Raw genomic sequence first — 16368 nt, 5'->3', positions numbered from 1 at the left:
TCCAGCTGAGAGAGAAGCCCTGACTGTGTTCACCATGTGCCCTTCCAGCTGAGAGAGAAGCCCTGACTGTGTTCACCATGTGCCTTCTCACTTGAGAGAGAAACCCTGAACTTCATCGGCCTTCTTGAACCAAGGTATCTTTCTCTGGATGCCTTTGATTGGACATTTCTATAAACTTGTCTTAATTTGCACATTGTCTTGGCCTTAGAACTGTAAACTAACAACTTACTAAATTCCCCTTTTTGAAAGCCATTCTGTTTCCGGTATATTGCATTCTGACAGCTAGCAATCTAGAACAGAGCATGAGACGAGAATGTTTCATCCCACCCAGAAGTCCTAGAGACTCCTAAACTTCAACAGGCTCAATACTGAGGAAGTGGATCAAAATTGCAAGTTTGTTGCAAATTTTTAGCATCAAATTACTGAAAATCATACCAACAATGTTTTCTTAAACCCAAATTCCTTATTATACACAAACAATTGGAAAGGCTATCTAGTAAAACTTTCTAATTGTTTCTAATATTCAACCTCCCCATTGTCCTCAAGTCATTTTCTGATTTTAAAAAATGTTATTTCTTTGTAGACTGTTAGTATAACCTCATTACTAGTCTCAGCCTCTGGCTTCTCAATCTTCAATTCATGACTGTTGGATGCTATTTTTGGTATAAAATATGCTTATGTCATTCCTCTTCTCAAGATAAATTTCCCAATTCCTTTTGCTGAGTCTACAAAGCCATATATAATACATAACTCCTTATCTATTTGGCTTCAATTTCTGTAACTTCATTACACACATTTCCTGCTCCAGCAATAATAAACTATCTGTGATTATGCAATATTTATCAAATTTTCCAATAATGGCAAATTATTTTCACTCTGCTTCATCCTATCTATTCCTTCTTGTCCCCTAGGCAAAACCACACATATCCTTAAACTTTGGCCAAATTGCTGTGTTCTCAATCACTTTTTCCTTGAAACACTCAGATTGTATATGTTTCTATTTTCTATTGCTTTTAATACATATCTCTATTTTTGTATTCATCATATTATTCATGCACTTTGAACACATCTTTGCTTCCATGTTTTCATATCTGAGATTGAGCACAATGCAGAAAAATAAATTTCAGCCACCCCCAAATTTTATACCTTATATGGGCACTGAAAGAAGTGCTGTAAAATCCATATCTCAAAAGTCCTAGAGAAGGAAATTAATGTCAAAGCTTTCATAAATTGCTGAATCCTTGAACAATCAAATTAAGCCACAGGATTGGTATCGCATATGAACCCATTTGCTCTTTGAAAAATATAGGATGGTGGGGAGAAATGGAAGAAGAAGCAGTACTTTCAGAAGAAACGTTCCTAAATGTCTACATTAATTATCCCTTTTAAGGTAGAAGACACTGCTTCCTTAAAGCTGAAAATTTCTAAAAAGATTTGTTCTAACATTTTTATTCCTTTCACTGAATCATTATTCCCTTAAAATAAACCACTCTCAGGGTGTGAGTGCCTAGAGAAGAGAATGAAGGTTATGAGATCTACCACAATAGAGTAATCTTTGGGCTTGCACAATATCAGATACTGTGTACCCTTTCTACCAGTCAGAGCATCTCCTTAGGGAGATCAGCATAAAATGAGAGGGATGCATGGTTGCCTCCAATTTGCCATATATGATACAAATAACTGCTCTGTTGTGGTTCTGATTGCTGAATAATTATTCTATAACAGACTGACCTAATACATTGGTTGGCAGAGCCCATCTTCTTAATAATTTTGGAGAGTGTCCTTATCCTATAAAACCCAAGTAACATACAATCTCCCTAATTACCATATTTGCTATGTAAATTGAGGACTGCTCCCCTAATGCTACACTCCCCCAGGCATTAAAACAATATTATCATGTCTTCAATTCTACCACCTCTCACATGTAGATAATAACAAGCATTCGTTGGTGTATTTTACTCTTTTCCAAAAATAACCTATTATTATTCTTGCTGAGGAAAAGAGTCAATGATCATTCAAGGACACCTGCTCCCACGCCAAAGATTATTGGTATTGGTATAATTGTTATTAGCTCTTTCATACGAAGTAACAATTCAGATGTAGAGCTGATAAAAAATTGGAATTATCATTGTCAACAATACAAATCCCCAAATGAATAATATTTCCTTGACTTTTACTTAAAATGAATATGGTAATATATTTACAAAAGAACAGTCCCTTAGAAATTGTGACCTCATGATTCCGTTTCCTAGGCTGCTCAAGCAAATAAATATGAAATGGATTGGGTTAAACAATGGGAGTGTATTTGTTTACAGTTTTGAGGCTAAAAGAAAGTTCAAACCTTGGTATCACCAAGACAATGCTTTCTCCCTGATGCAATGACTGTTATCTTCTAGGGCTGGCTGCTGTCAATTCTTGGGCTAACATGTCACATGACAATGCACATGGTGGCCTCTCCTTTCTCTTCCAGCTTTCGTTATTTCATTTATTTCAACTTCTTATTTCTTGTTATTTTTTTTCTTTGTCTGAATTTCACTTCCTTCATAATGAACCCAAGAATTAGGATTAACACTCATCCTGATGGAGGTGTGCCACACCTTCTGAACTGATGTAACCTCATTAAAAGGTCTTCCTTACAATGGGTTCACATCCACAGGAATGGATGACATTTAAGAACATGCTTTTCTGGAGTACACGCAGCTTCAGAAGACCAGACCTCACAAAAACAAAGGTATGGTATAATTATCTTGCAGTGTATCATTTGAAAATTTCAATCAATTTTAAATAAAATAATGACATCATAAATAAGTTATCAGACATTGAAATGATATGGATTTATTTGCAGTTTTCTAAGATACTTCATTCTAGAACCTATATTATCATCTAACTAAGGGGAGGTATTTTAAACACACTGCATAAAATAATTTTTTATTATTACAGAGAAATAAATAAATGAAAAGTAACATGCTATGTAACGTTATTTCAGTTTGTTTCTATTTGCTTTTTTTTTTGGTTCTGCCAAGATCTTTTGGCAAAACTTGAAGAAGCAGTAACATCACTGTGAATATCCATCAGGTAAAGCAATTTTTATCCTATTAGGTGGTCTATATAGGACATGAAAAGACAAGAAAAATAATTTTAGGTTGAGAAGAAAATATACATGGTGTTACCATCTGCTTTGAAAGGAAGTCATATAGATAAGAGTGAAAATCTATTTAGCAGTGATATACTTTAAGAATCTGTAATAATGAAATTTTATTTCTTAAGGACAAAACTCAGAGATGCTTAAGAAAATTGGAAAACGCCAAGCAGATTGGCAGTAAACAAGGAAGGCATACTGTTTATGTTGAAAACAGAGTCTTACGGTGATAACCACAGTTCAACTAAATTTGCTGAAAATATGATGCATGGAATCCATAAATTATGCTATATTCTCATTATAAAGATTATAACTGCATATTTTGAATCGATAGCTACTTTCAAGAATGTTCTTTATAGCTAAATAAAACTGTTCTTTATACTTTTGTTAAATTCTTCACAAGTAGATGGCTTTATTTATATGACATTGCAATAAAGGTTTAATTCAGAGTTTTTTTTATGTACGCTTGATGCTGACAGCTTTCAGGACCCACTACTCCCCATTGTCTTTCTGCTCCACATCTGAGCAAACTGCTAATAAAGCCTGGGTGCTCTCTCCTTTGGTCCAATGAGAAGTTCAAGCCATGCAGACCCCTATCCATATGGGGACATTGAAGCCAGCCCTGTCCTCTAACCACAATAAAAACCAAGACCAATTGCCCTTTCCTGCTTTCTCTAGTTACTTTCACACCTGCTTGGGAACTACCCTGTTCTCTCCTCAAAGTCCTAGAATGTAAGTAAAAAAACTCTTCATACTGTCTTCGTATCTGTGTGATATCATCTTGATATGAAAACCAAAATTTGGGGGGGGGTGACATCCCATTGAAGGGTGATGACAACATAATGGAATACAAGAATATGTATCATAGAAGTTATGGATTGCATAAAATACTAAATTGTAATTGGGCTCAAATTATTACCCCAATAAAACATTTTAGCTTAATTTAATATGCAATTAAATTGACATCTCACTAGACGAAATAGCTAAATGCACCATTCTTCCAGTAGAGTTTTATTTTCAATAGTTGTTTGTAGGTACTAAAATGAGAATAAAAATTTAATGTTTAAATATATGTGAAAATTAGGAAAGTCTTCAATCACAATGATCTTTAGAGGAAAAGAGTGCTTCTAGAAGACACAATACATCAAATATTAAGAATGAATGCATTTTTGGAAAGAAAAAACATAATTTATGTTTTTATCAACAAACATAAATTGAGAAAAAACTCAATTTAATTTTGTCACTGTCAAACATTTGCTGAATATAGGGTCATTAGTTTTGATATTAAAAGCATTAATTTTGTTCTTCCCTGAGTTAATTCACTATTTTTCTGTCTGCATATGGAGATTTAGACCTGTAGCTGACTGCAGTAGGACTTAGTGTAATCCCATTTTCATTAACTAGTACATTTAAATTAAAGTTAATTACATGCCATGGGAGCTCACACATATGCACATGTACGTGCATACACATACATACACACACCATAAATATATAAGGCATTGATACATGTATGTTCATATATTAAATACAACGTATACATTTCTAGATATAGATGCATTTAGAATCAGAATTATCATATAAATATACAATAAAACATAATACTAAACACACACATACATCACATGTATGTATACATGCAAAATATTAAGGTTAAAATTGTTAGGGATAGGGCAGGCCACGGTGGGTCAGCAAGCAGAGTTCTTGCCTGCCAATGCCAGAGACCTGGGTTCAATTTCTGGTGGTTGCCCAGGCAAAAAAAAAAATTGTTAGGGATAGATGAGATAGATAAAAATGTGTGTATATATGTATACATATACTTATAAAATATATATAAATGTGTGCATGTCTCTCTCTCTCTCTCTCTCTCTCTATATATATATATATATATACACTGCTAATAATGTGAATTATATAATGTTAACTTTTGTATATAAATTTATTTTTGTTTTGTACATTAATTACAGGAAATTTAGAATATATTGTTTCATAATTTTAGGATAGAATGAATTGTTACTAATTTTTACCATTTAAATTGTGATAAAATTTTGATAGAATATGCATATATGCGAGTGTGTTTATGTTGCTTGATCATCTTTACTTCCAAGTTAAAGGAACTTTTAGTAGAAAAATTAAATATTATAAAGGATCAATAATAATAATAATATAAAATTCGTTTGGTATATATGAGCTCTTAATATGTTTTATTCCTATTAAGGGAAATCTTAAAATGTGAAAAACATGTCTTCAGAGCAGCAGCAATGAATCAAACCTATTACTGAGATTTTAAGCCACTCCAGTTGCATGTGAAGGAGGTGTGAAAAATGAAAGTTGAGTAATCTAAAAAAAAATAGTGCTTTCCCACACTTTGTGGGATGGTGGTGATTGTGGAGCACACAAAGTAGTATTCACTCAGGGGGTGATTTTGCAATAGCACTCTCATCTAAATCTAAATCTTAATCCAAAATTAAAACTCAAGATGAGTTTCATTGCTTCTAAGCCAAAAGAATTCCTGAACTACTTTCTCCAGCTAAATTCCCCTAAGTCTTTGACAATCTTAAGATCATATCTTATTTCAAATATGTCTTGGGATATCCTTTTTGCAACATAGGAGTTATTTTAAAACATGTTTTGCTGGGCACTTGCTTCTTATTCTCATTAACTCCCTCACAGAATTGTAGAAGTTCTCTTCTGTAAGGAACAATAATAAAGCAGAGTTGAAAACATCTCGAAAATTTGTTTCTACTGTCATAACCGGAAAGACACTCAATTTACAGTTTATAAGTACATGGATGTTCAGTCTTTAATTCTGGAGTACTAAAACTGACAATAAACATAATAAGCATTCATTTTTGTAGATTTGAATATTGTTCTCACAGTAATATAGTAAGTAAATGTCACTTACACATTACCTTAAATTGTTCTGTTATTCAATTCAAATAAGTTAACATATACTGATGCTGTTTTGAAATAAACATTTGGCAAAAATCATAATGCTTTCATATGGTAAAGAAGCTATTTGTAATTACTAATCTACTGAACACATAGTAAAATTAAATACACATTCAGAGCTGGATCAGTCGTACTTAAAGTCTCATCTATTAGTGTTTTGGCTGAGTGAGCAACCTCAAATCTCCAGGCTGATGAAGAAAATTTTCTTAATGATAGCTATATTCCTGAGCGCAATGATGAAATCATTTGCAAGTTTTTAAAAATGTTTAGCAATTACAGAAGCCACCATTTGGATAACAGAAACCAATTTTGTAACATACTAAATAGAAATTCATATCAGAATGGAAGCTATTGTTTTAGGCTACCTATCAGTCCACCCATTACCATTCTCACTGATTTTTATCTGATGGAGCAATACAACCTACTTATTAAACACAGAGATAACATACCAGCAGCTGTCTTTTTTTCATAAGGAAAAAAGAAACTATATGATTAAAAGCATGACAAACTGGAAAGAACCATTGATTTCGGCATTGGAAGAACCTCGGATTTTAGTCTCTCATCTACTTTCACCCATTAACTATAACTACAACTGAGGCAACAGTACTAAATTTCTTTAATGCTTGAGTGAGACCAAAAAAATAATGTATGTATAACATCTGCAACAAAATGGACACAAGATATGATTTCCAAAATGACAGGATATTTAGTTCAAAGTAGTTAATGTAAGATCTGGAAGCACTTTTTGTTCCATGGATAAGAAACTGTTGTATTCAGAAAAAAAAAAAAAAGAGGCAGAAGACTCTTCTAAAGAAAGAAGTGTTAACCAGCAAAGTATTGGAATATATTTCTAAATATGTTTAATTGAATATCCAGAAGAATAAAAGAGTGGATATGTGTATGGCATGTGCAAACAGAATACAAACCAAAGACAAGATTCGAGTCAATGCAATTATAATATAAAAAGTCTGTGTTTAAATAATAAATCATGACTTAGGAAAGTCACCTGAGAATTAATTATAATTTTATATTTAATGATTCCACATCTTGCTCTAGCTAATGAAAAAATCTGGAAATCTTAGTATCTTTAATAGAAAGAATGAAACTAAACAAAGGAATATTTTATCAGTATGGTGTTCACAAATTACTTTAAATATATAATTATGTTCAGTCCATGTTAAAAACTAAGTAACATACTTCTTGCTTCTACTCCATGATACACAGAGCTGGAGAGAGCATCACTCTAATTTTTGTAAGAAAAAGGAGTCAGACTAAGAAAGATGGCAGAGTGAGATGCTCCAGGGTTCCATCCCTTCACAGAAAATTTGAAAAATAATTAAAAACAGGCAGAATCATCTCTCTTAGAGCTCTAGAAAACAATTGAGAGGTTTCAGTAACTGAATGAGCAATGAAGGAAGAAAACGACAGCTTAAAAATGGCAGGAACACTTTGGGCTGCCTTTGCTGGCTCTTTCGTTTCCCCTTCCCCAGCTTGGTGTGGAGCCAACCCATGATTTCAGAACCCATCCCTAGTCCTAGTTCCAGAAAGAGCAGAATAATCTTCTTTGCATAGTGGGTGCATGTACGTCTATACCACTCTCTCTGGCGGTAGCCTGAAGGATGCTCATCCCTGTATCACTAATACAGAACTTCTTCAGTATATAAGAGTCTAGGATACTTGGCAGCTTTAATACTATAAGAAAACAATCAAACTACAGTTCCATTAGGTAAAGGGTTATTGGCTTTAAATAATCCAGTATATCACTCTGGATTGGGAGAGAAGACCGTATATCTCTTAGAGGAAGGGGGGCATTTGCAGTGTCTATAAAATCAGGAGAATTAATAAGGCCAAATATGCCTGCTCAGGACAAGATGGATCTACACGTGCACCTCGGGCCAGGTCACTGTAAAATTGGTCAAACTCTGAAGGAAAAGCCCCTACCCAGAGCCAATCAGTGAAAGCTGGGAAAAGTGCTACATTTCTATTTTTTTTTTTCTATCTTTGCTTCTGGCATCCAAGTTAATATCCTTCATTATACCAGATGGCCACAAGCTTGAGGATGGACAATTCACAGACTCAATTCTAGAGTTGATATATTGAAATTTTCAAATGTCCAGTGTGCATAAGAAAACCATAAGGCATACAAATAAACAGGAAATGATGATTGGTTTAAGTTTGCTGGACTGCTCAAGCAAATATTTCGAAATGGCTCAGCTTAAACAATGAGAGTTTATTCATTCATGGTTTTGAGGCTGGCAAAATAATTCAAATGAAGGCATCATCAAGGCAATGATTTCTCCCCGAAGACTGTGGTATTCTGGCACTGGCAATCCTTGATTCTGGTGTTACATGACATGGTGGGGTACCCTCATGTTTCCCTTCTCTTCTCAGTTCTGTTGATGTCAGCTTCTTGTTTCCTATGGCTTTCTTTCTTTCTGTCTGATCTTCACTTCCCTTATAAAGGACCCCACTAATAGGAAGACCCATTCTGATTGAGCTAGGCTACTTCTTATCTGAAGTAACCACCTCAGGAGATCCCACTTAAAATGGGTCCACACCCAGAGAAAAGGATTAGCTTTAAGAACATGTTTTACTGGGGTACATGCATCCTCAATCCACCACAAGGGCCCATTCAAACAATAAAGCAATGCAAAACATTAGTGAGGGGGCGGGCCACAGTGGCTCAGGAGGCAGGAATGCTTGCTTGCGATGCCAGAGGACCCGGGTTCAATTCCCGATGCCTGCCCATGTTAAAAAAAAAAAAAAAAAAAAATCTGTGAGGGACAAGATAATTTGGACTTACCAAAGACTTTTAAAGTAGCGTCTCAAATGTGTTCAAAGAACTAAAGAGAAACAAAGACCAAGAAATCAAGAAAATGATATATGATTAAAAAATGAATAACAATAAAAAGATAGAAATCAGAAAAAGGAACCAAACAGAAATACTGGAGCCAAAAACCAAACGAAATAAAGTTAAGATTTCCATAGAAGATTTAAACAATAAAACTAGAGTTGACAGAAGGAACTGTCATGAATTTGAAGTTAGGACAATAGAAATCTTACAATCTGAGAAGCAGAAAGGGAAAAAAAATGAAGAAAAGTGAATAGAGCTGGAGACACCCATGGAATACAAATGCATACCAATATGTGCATTTATGGGAGTTCCAAAAGCAGAAGAGGGGAAGTAAGAGACAGAAAGAATATTAAAAGAAATAATGGCTGAAAGCTTCCCAATTTGGCAAAATGCATGAATATACATTTACAACAAGTACAATGTAATCCAAATAGGAAAAATTCAAAGAGATGCATGCCAAGAAACATTATCATCAAACTATCAAATGCCAAGAACAAGGAAAGAGTTTAGAAAGCAGCAGGAGAGAAAAACATATCATATTCAAACAAATCTCAATAAAATTAGGTGTCATTTTCTCAAGAGAAACCATGAGGGTGAGGAGGCAGTGACAACATATATAAAGTACTACAAGAAAAAAATATTAACCAAGAATTCTATATCCACCAGAGCTATTCCTTCAAAATAAGGGAGCAATTAAGACGTTTCCATAAAAACAAAAACTGGGGTAGTTCAGCACTTCTAGTCTGGTTTTGCAAAAAAGTGTTAATGAGAGTTCTTCAGTTGAAAGGAAAGGACAATAGAGAGTAGCTCAAAGTCATTTGAAAAAAATAAATATATCCAGTCAAGGTAATTACCTGGGAAATATAAATAAAGTGAAGGAGGCGATGGGAAATGACTGTTAGTGGTTACTGTTAATTGTTATTTTTAGGGGGGATGGTGAAAATGTTCAAGAACTACACAGGGCTGCTGCTTGAAGGACCTCATGTTTCTAATTTAAAAACTTAAGAAAGCAAGACTATAAAAACCCATGGGACAATAACAATAACAATAGCAGAGAACATAAAAACCATAGTCACCCAAGATTTAGAGGATAAAATTTTCAGCTACAGAATATAAATGTGTATTGATATATTTAAAAATAACAGAATTGACTGCTGGTTTCTGTGTTGACATGTGAAGAGTACAGAAGTAGTCATGCCCACACTCACAATGAGGAAAAAGCTGGATATACTGAAAACCAATAACTTTTCTTACATCTCTCAGAGAATTGAGATCATAGGATGACCAGCCACGCTAAAAATTGGTGAGATAGGTGAATATATAGAATAAAGGTTAGGTTAACTGAAGCAATAGCTGTTGCAGCCTGATAGAAATAATTTAAAAGTCACTGATGAATTTCTATAGGCTGAGTATGGGATATTGGTAAACATGAAAATTTCTGGAAGTCCGTTTCTAAGGTGGACATTTTTTCCTCTCTGAGGAAAAAAACCCTTTTGCTTGGCCAGGGGGCAAAATACACCCAGGGAAAAAGTAGTCATTTTGAATACACCCAATAAAAAAGTTACAATTTTGAAATAAGCCCAGAACATTCACCAAAATAAAAAAAAAAAACTATTTAATAGGGGAAAAGCCCTTACCATAACCTTATCCAACTTGGGAAAGGGAAATTATCAATTCCAGCCCCTGTTAGTCTTCTTGTCTTGCCTATGTGGTTTTTGGGAGCATAGGAAGGATGGACATGAGAAACGCTTCTGAAGATCACAGCCCAAGAATGCAAACCAATAAAAGAACGAGACATAATCATATGATTAAACAATTTGTCCCTTCTTCCCAGACCTTAGAACATTAATAGAACTCCTGTATAATAACAATGGAATACAGCAGAAAGAACTGAAAAGCTTAGGCTATCTCTAAGAAATAGTTTCTAGGAAATCCCAATGTCAACAGATGAGACATATATAAAGACGTTAGAATAATTCAAGTCTCTGACACCTACAACAAACAATAAATTCATACTAACTCCTAGCTAGATAAACTAAAAACTTCACACTAAAGGAAAATTTATCTCAAATAATTTTACATAAGTCATATCCAGTTATCTTAAAAAATAAAAGGAATTCTAACAAGAAAAAAAGCCAGAGTAAACAAAGTATTCATCAGACCCTGATTCATATATGACAAAGATTTTCAATTAGGATAATGGAAAATAACTATGATTAGTATGCTAAGGGCACTAATGCAGAAAATGCAACTTGGAAGAATAAATGAGTAATGTAGAGAGATAGAAACTCTAAGGTAGACCCAAACTGACATGTTGGAAAACAAAATGAAACACTGTAACAGAAATTGAACAATGCCTCTGATGAGCCCATCAACAGCCCCAAGGAAGCCAATGAAGGAATCTGTGAGCTGCAAGATCTATCAATAGAAACTTCTCAAAGTGAAATGCAAAGAGAAGAAAGACTGAGAGAAACGTACAAAAGATCCAAAAAGTGGGAAAAGTCCAAAATGTATAATATAACAGCCATATCTGACATACAAGAATGACAAAAGTACAGAAGAATTACTTGAAGTAGTAAAGGCTAAGTCTCCTCAATAGTTAATAACAGAAACAATGCCACATATCTAGGGCGTTCAAATAACACTAAGCAATGTTCTATTGAACAATCTAGAATGTAGACATCTCATATTCAACCTGCAGACAACCAAAAACAAAGAGAAATCTTGAAAGCATAGGGAAAAAAATCCCATCTGACTTAAAGAAGAACAAGGATACAGTTTATATTGGAACTCTCATTTGAGACCAAGCATGGAAGAACAGAATGGAATAAGATATTTAAATCTTTTTTTTTTTTTTTTAAAGAGAGAGGGAGGAAGGGAAGGAAAGACAGAGAGAAGGAAGGAAGGATAGAAGGAAGGAAAGGAAACATCTTTAAACATTTTCTTGTTTTTTATTGTATTTTGTTTGTTTGTTTGTTTTTTACATGGGCTGGGGCCGGGAATCGAACCGAGGTCCTCCGGCATGGCAGGCAAGCACTTTGCCCACTGAGCCACCGCGGCCCGCCAAGATATTTAAATCTTGAGAGAAAAAATACACAACACCAGAGTTATGTATTCTGTAAAATTATCTTCCAAATGTGAAGGAGAAATAAAGACTTTTACAGACAAGCAAAAAATTATGGAACTCATCATCAGTAGAGTATTCTTGCAAGAAATGTTAAAAAGAAATTCTTTAATGAAAAGGAAAATGAAATAGGTCAGAGACTGACTTATATAAAGAAAGGAAAAGAGTCAGAGAAGCAATAAATGAAAGTAAAACAAAACCTTAATACTATTATTACCACTTGATCTACTAGGTACTGTTTGTCAACCAATAATAGTAACCTTATTGGTGATTTTAGCTCATGGGAAAATGAAATGTATAACAGAAATGTTATAAAGGAGGAGAGGGAGAAATTGGGTGTACTAGTTTGAAATTATATACCTCAGAAAAGCCATGTTTTCTTTCCTAATCTAATTTTGTGGGGACAGACATATTGTTTAAGGTGGACACTTTTGATTGCATTATTTCCATGGACTTTGACCCACCCAATTGTGGGTGTGAACATTGGATCAGATAGAAATGTGACTCTGCCCCATTCAAGGAGGTTTAGATTAGTTTACCGGAAAAGGGGCAACATTTTGGAGGAAGCTTAGATGCTTAGAATGCCAAGAGAGAGAGTAGATGCAAGAGACCCAGACTTTTGGAGATGCAGAAAGAAAATGCCCCTAGGGAAGCTGTTTGAAACCAGAAGCCAAAAGATCAGCAGATGCTAACCAAATGCCTTCCCAGCTGAGCCAAAACCACCAATAAGGTTACTATTATTGGTTGACAAACAGTTACCTAGTAGATCAAGTGGTAATAAAAGTATTAAGGTTTTGTTTTACTTTCATTTATTGCTTCTCTGACTCTTTTCCTTTCTTTATATAAGTCAGAGTCCTGACCTATTTCATTTTCCTTTTCATTAAAGAATTTCTTTTTAACGTTTCTTGCAAGAATACTCTACTGATGATGAGTTCCATAATTTTTTGCTTGTCTGTAAAAGTCTTTATTTCTCCTTCACATTTGAAAGATAATTTTACAGAATACATAACTCTAGTGTTGTGTATTTTTTTCTCTCAAGATTTAAATATTCTGTTCTGGACCTACTGGCCTTTCTTGAGTCAAATATCTTTCTCTGGATACTTTACCTGGTAGTTAGATTCAGGTATCTACTCGGCCAGGTGAAGTTGCTGGTTCTGTTGCTGCGGACATGAGCCAATGACAAGTGAAGCTCGTCTGTCACTGATTACATCTGCAGTTGAGTAGGGGGAGTGCCTGCTGCAATGAATGATATTTGATTCAATTGGCTGGATGCTTAAATGAGAGAGCTCAGCAGCACAGCCCAAGCAGCTCAGCATACCTCATCTTAGCACTTACAGCTCAGCCCAGGCCTTTGAAGATGTGGAAAGGAATTATCACAGGGAAAGCTGTTGGAACCCAGACACTTGATGAGAAGGGCAGCAGAGATGGCCCTCAGATGAAAGCTTCCTTTCCTCTGAAGAACTATACATTTTTAACTAAATAAATCCCCTTTTTATTAAAAGCCAACCCATCTCTGGTGTGTAGCATTCTTGCAGTTTTGGCAGACTAGAACACCTTAGCTGCAACATTTTTATCGCCTTAGAACTATAAACTTGTAACTTAATAAAGTCCCCTTTAAAAAGCTGTTCCATTTCTGGTGTATTGCATGCTGGCAGATTTAACAAACTAATACATTGGGAATACTCTAAGTTACATGCATGAAGCAATATGGTGTTATTTGAAAGTCGACCTAAAGTATTTGTGAATATTTATTGCAAACTTCAGGGCACCTACTATATTTTTATAAAAAGAAAAAAACAAAGAAATATGATTTGTATGTAAAAGAGGAGAGAAAATGGAACCATATCCTCAATTAAACCAAGAGGAAGTGTAAAGAAAATAGAAATGAAGAATACGTGTAATGAATAAAAATCAGTGAAAACATGGAAGAAATTAATGAAAAATTTGTACGTGAAGGTTCTAAATACTGTGTTAAGAAAGAGATTGTCAGAATGAACAAAAAAAGAAGATCCAAATATGCTGTCTACAGGAAGCCCAATTTGAATATAAAGAGAAATATTTTAGAGATAAAGGTACAGAGAATGTTTGTTTGCTAAAGCTGCTGGAATACAATATGCCAGAATTGGATTGATTTTTACAGTGGGGAGTTACTAGCTTTCAAATTTACATTTCTAAGGCTAGGAAAATGTTGAAATTAAGGCATCAGCTAGATATCTTCTCTGAAGATGCTGCTGGCATCTGGGACACCTCTGCCACATGGGAAGGCACATGGCCAGCATCTGCTGGTCCTTCTTTCCTGGGTTTCATTGCTTTCAGCTTCTGGCTTCCTCTATCAGCAACGCCAGGGACTTTTTCTCTGTGGTCCTCTCTTAATTTCTTCTCTCTTTAAAGACTCCTTTAAAAGAATTACGGGCCACCTTGTGGCATTCTCAACTGAAATAACCCTCAGAATCCCCAAATTTGAAAGTTCATCCCCAGGACCTCCAAAAGACATGTTCTTTCCATATGCAAAATATATCCTTTCCAACACAATATCACAAAAGGCTTAACACATTTCCAAATCAATATTATGTACAAAGTCTCATTGAAATCAGTTACAAGTATTGTCTGTCCTCAGCAAAATTACCCTCTGGGAATGGACCTGTGAAACTTAGAACGATTTATCTGCTTCCAGTACACAAAGTGGGGACAGTCAGAGGATAAACCTGAAACCAAACAGGAGTTAGGATTTACAAACAGTTCTGAAAACTTCAGGACATACTCTATTAGATTTGAAGGTCAGAGAGTCATGTGTAAAAAATGCTTTTATCTGTGGGTCCCAATAAAATGGCAGACCCACTCTTTCCAAGAGCCTGTGCTTTGGACCTGCTCCCTCTAAACACTGAGGTGATAGTTCCAACATCTCTAAGCACTGGAGAAATAACCATGCTCTTGACTTCACCCTCTTCAAGCAGCTGAACTCAAGTCTCCAGCCTCCTCAAGCATTGTGGTGGCTGGAATCGCCTCAATATCTGGGAGACAGGCTCACTGTCATCAGAATAGTAGGGTGGCATCCAGACTCTCCCCAGTCTCCAGGGCATAGGCTTAACCCCCTATAAACACTGGGTTAGTAGCCAGGCTCTCCCCAACAACCAAGGAATGTGCTCCACAATTTCTGAAGCTTGGGCAGCAGCACTCTTCCTGGATAATGGCTTTGCCAAGCTCTCTTCAATTCCCCAATCATCTAAGAGCACTGGGGTCATAATAGTTCTCCTGAAAATCTTTTCCTCTGCAAGTTCTGGGACAAATACACATTTTTCACATGCAAAGAGGGGTGTGCTTTCCTGACCCAAGGTGTTTTGGCTTCAGACCTCTGCTTCCATGGTTCTAACTTAGAAGCCAATTTTCCTTCTATCTGTCCCTTTTAGTCCAAGCTGGCAGTGGTTCCATTCCCAATTCATAGAGATCTTGCAAAAATTTTGTCAGTTTTGCATGTAGGGATCCCAACCATCAAACAATAGAACTTTCCGTAAATCCATTCTGGAAAACTCCATCATCAATCTTGACTCACACTGAAATGGCACTGAAATGATTCTATGTTCTGTTAAATCCTCACATTGGGCTTTTCCTCTGGGGACTTGCTTTCTGGAAACACAGAATTTTCCAAGCCATTAATTTCTGGTTTCTTTGTACCAAAAGTTCAGTTCTCAGCTTATCCCATTCCTCTTTTATTTTATTATAAGCTGCAGGGAGAAGCCAGGCTACATTTTTCATGTTTAGTTTGGAAATCTCATCAGCTAAATATCCAAGCTCATTACTTTCAAATTCCACCTTCCATCTGACATCAAGATTTAATTTTGCCAAGTTCTCTGACACCTTAAAACAAAGATTACCTTTCTTCTAGTATGCGATGAGACATTCATCATTTTTGTCTAAGGCCTCATCAGAAGCACTTTTAGTATCCACATTTCTACCAACATTCTTTTCAAAGTAGTCTATACCTTTTCTATAAGGCTCCTCACAATTCCTCCAGAATCTTCCCCTTATCCATTTATAAAGCCATTCCAATATGGGTATTTGGAATAACAACACCCTACTTCTTGTTACCAAAGTCTATTTCAGTTTGCTAAAGCTGCTGCAATGTAATAAACCAGAATTGGGTTGGCTTTTACAAATTTATAGTTCTAAGGCAGTGAAAGACTCCAAATTAAGGCATTAATAGGATATCTTCTCTGAAGAAAGGCTGCTGGCATCTGGGACAACTTTGTCACATGGGAAGGCACATGGCCAGCATCTGCTGGTCCTTTTCACCTGGCTTTC

At 35.4% G+C, this 16368-nt stretch overlaps 1 long non-coding RNA gene across 1 annotated transcript in view; it reads left to right on the top strand.

Annotated features, from left to right (window-relative positions):
* Window positions 1-2281: 2281 nt before the first annotated feature.
* Window positions 2282-16368, top strand: part of LOC143679327 (uncharacterized) — a 41848-nt gene continuing 27761 nt past the window's right edge. Inside the window, exons 1-2 of the long non-coding RNA XR_013173656.1 lie at window positions 2282-2731; window positions 3818-3871. This is a non-coding gene — a long non-coding RNA (uncharacterized LOC143679327). The remainder of the gene's footprint in view (window positions 2732-3817; window positions 3872-16368) is intronic.

Source organism: Tamandua tetradactyla, chromosome 4 (assembly GCF_023851605.1).
Source record: "Tamandua tetradactyla isolate mTamTet1 chromosome 4, mTamTet1.pri, whole genome shotgun sequence".
Classification (NCBI taxonomy): domain Eukaryota; kingdom Metazoa; phylum Chordata; class Mammalia; order Pilosa; family Myrmecophagidae; genus Tamandua; species Tamandua tetradactyla.
This window is presented reverse-complemented; position numbering and strand designations above follow the sequence as displayed.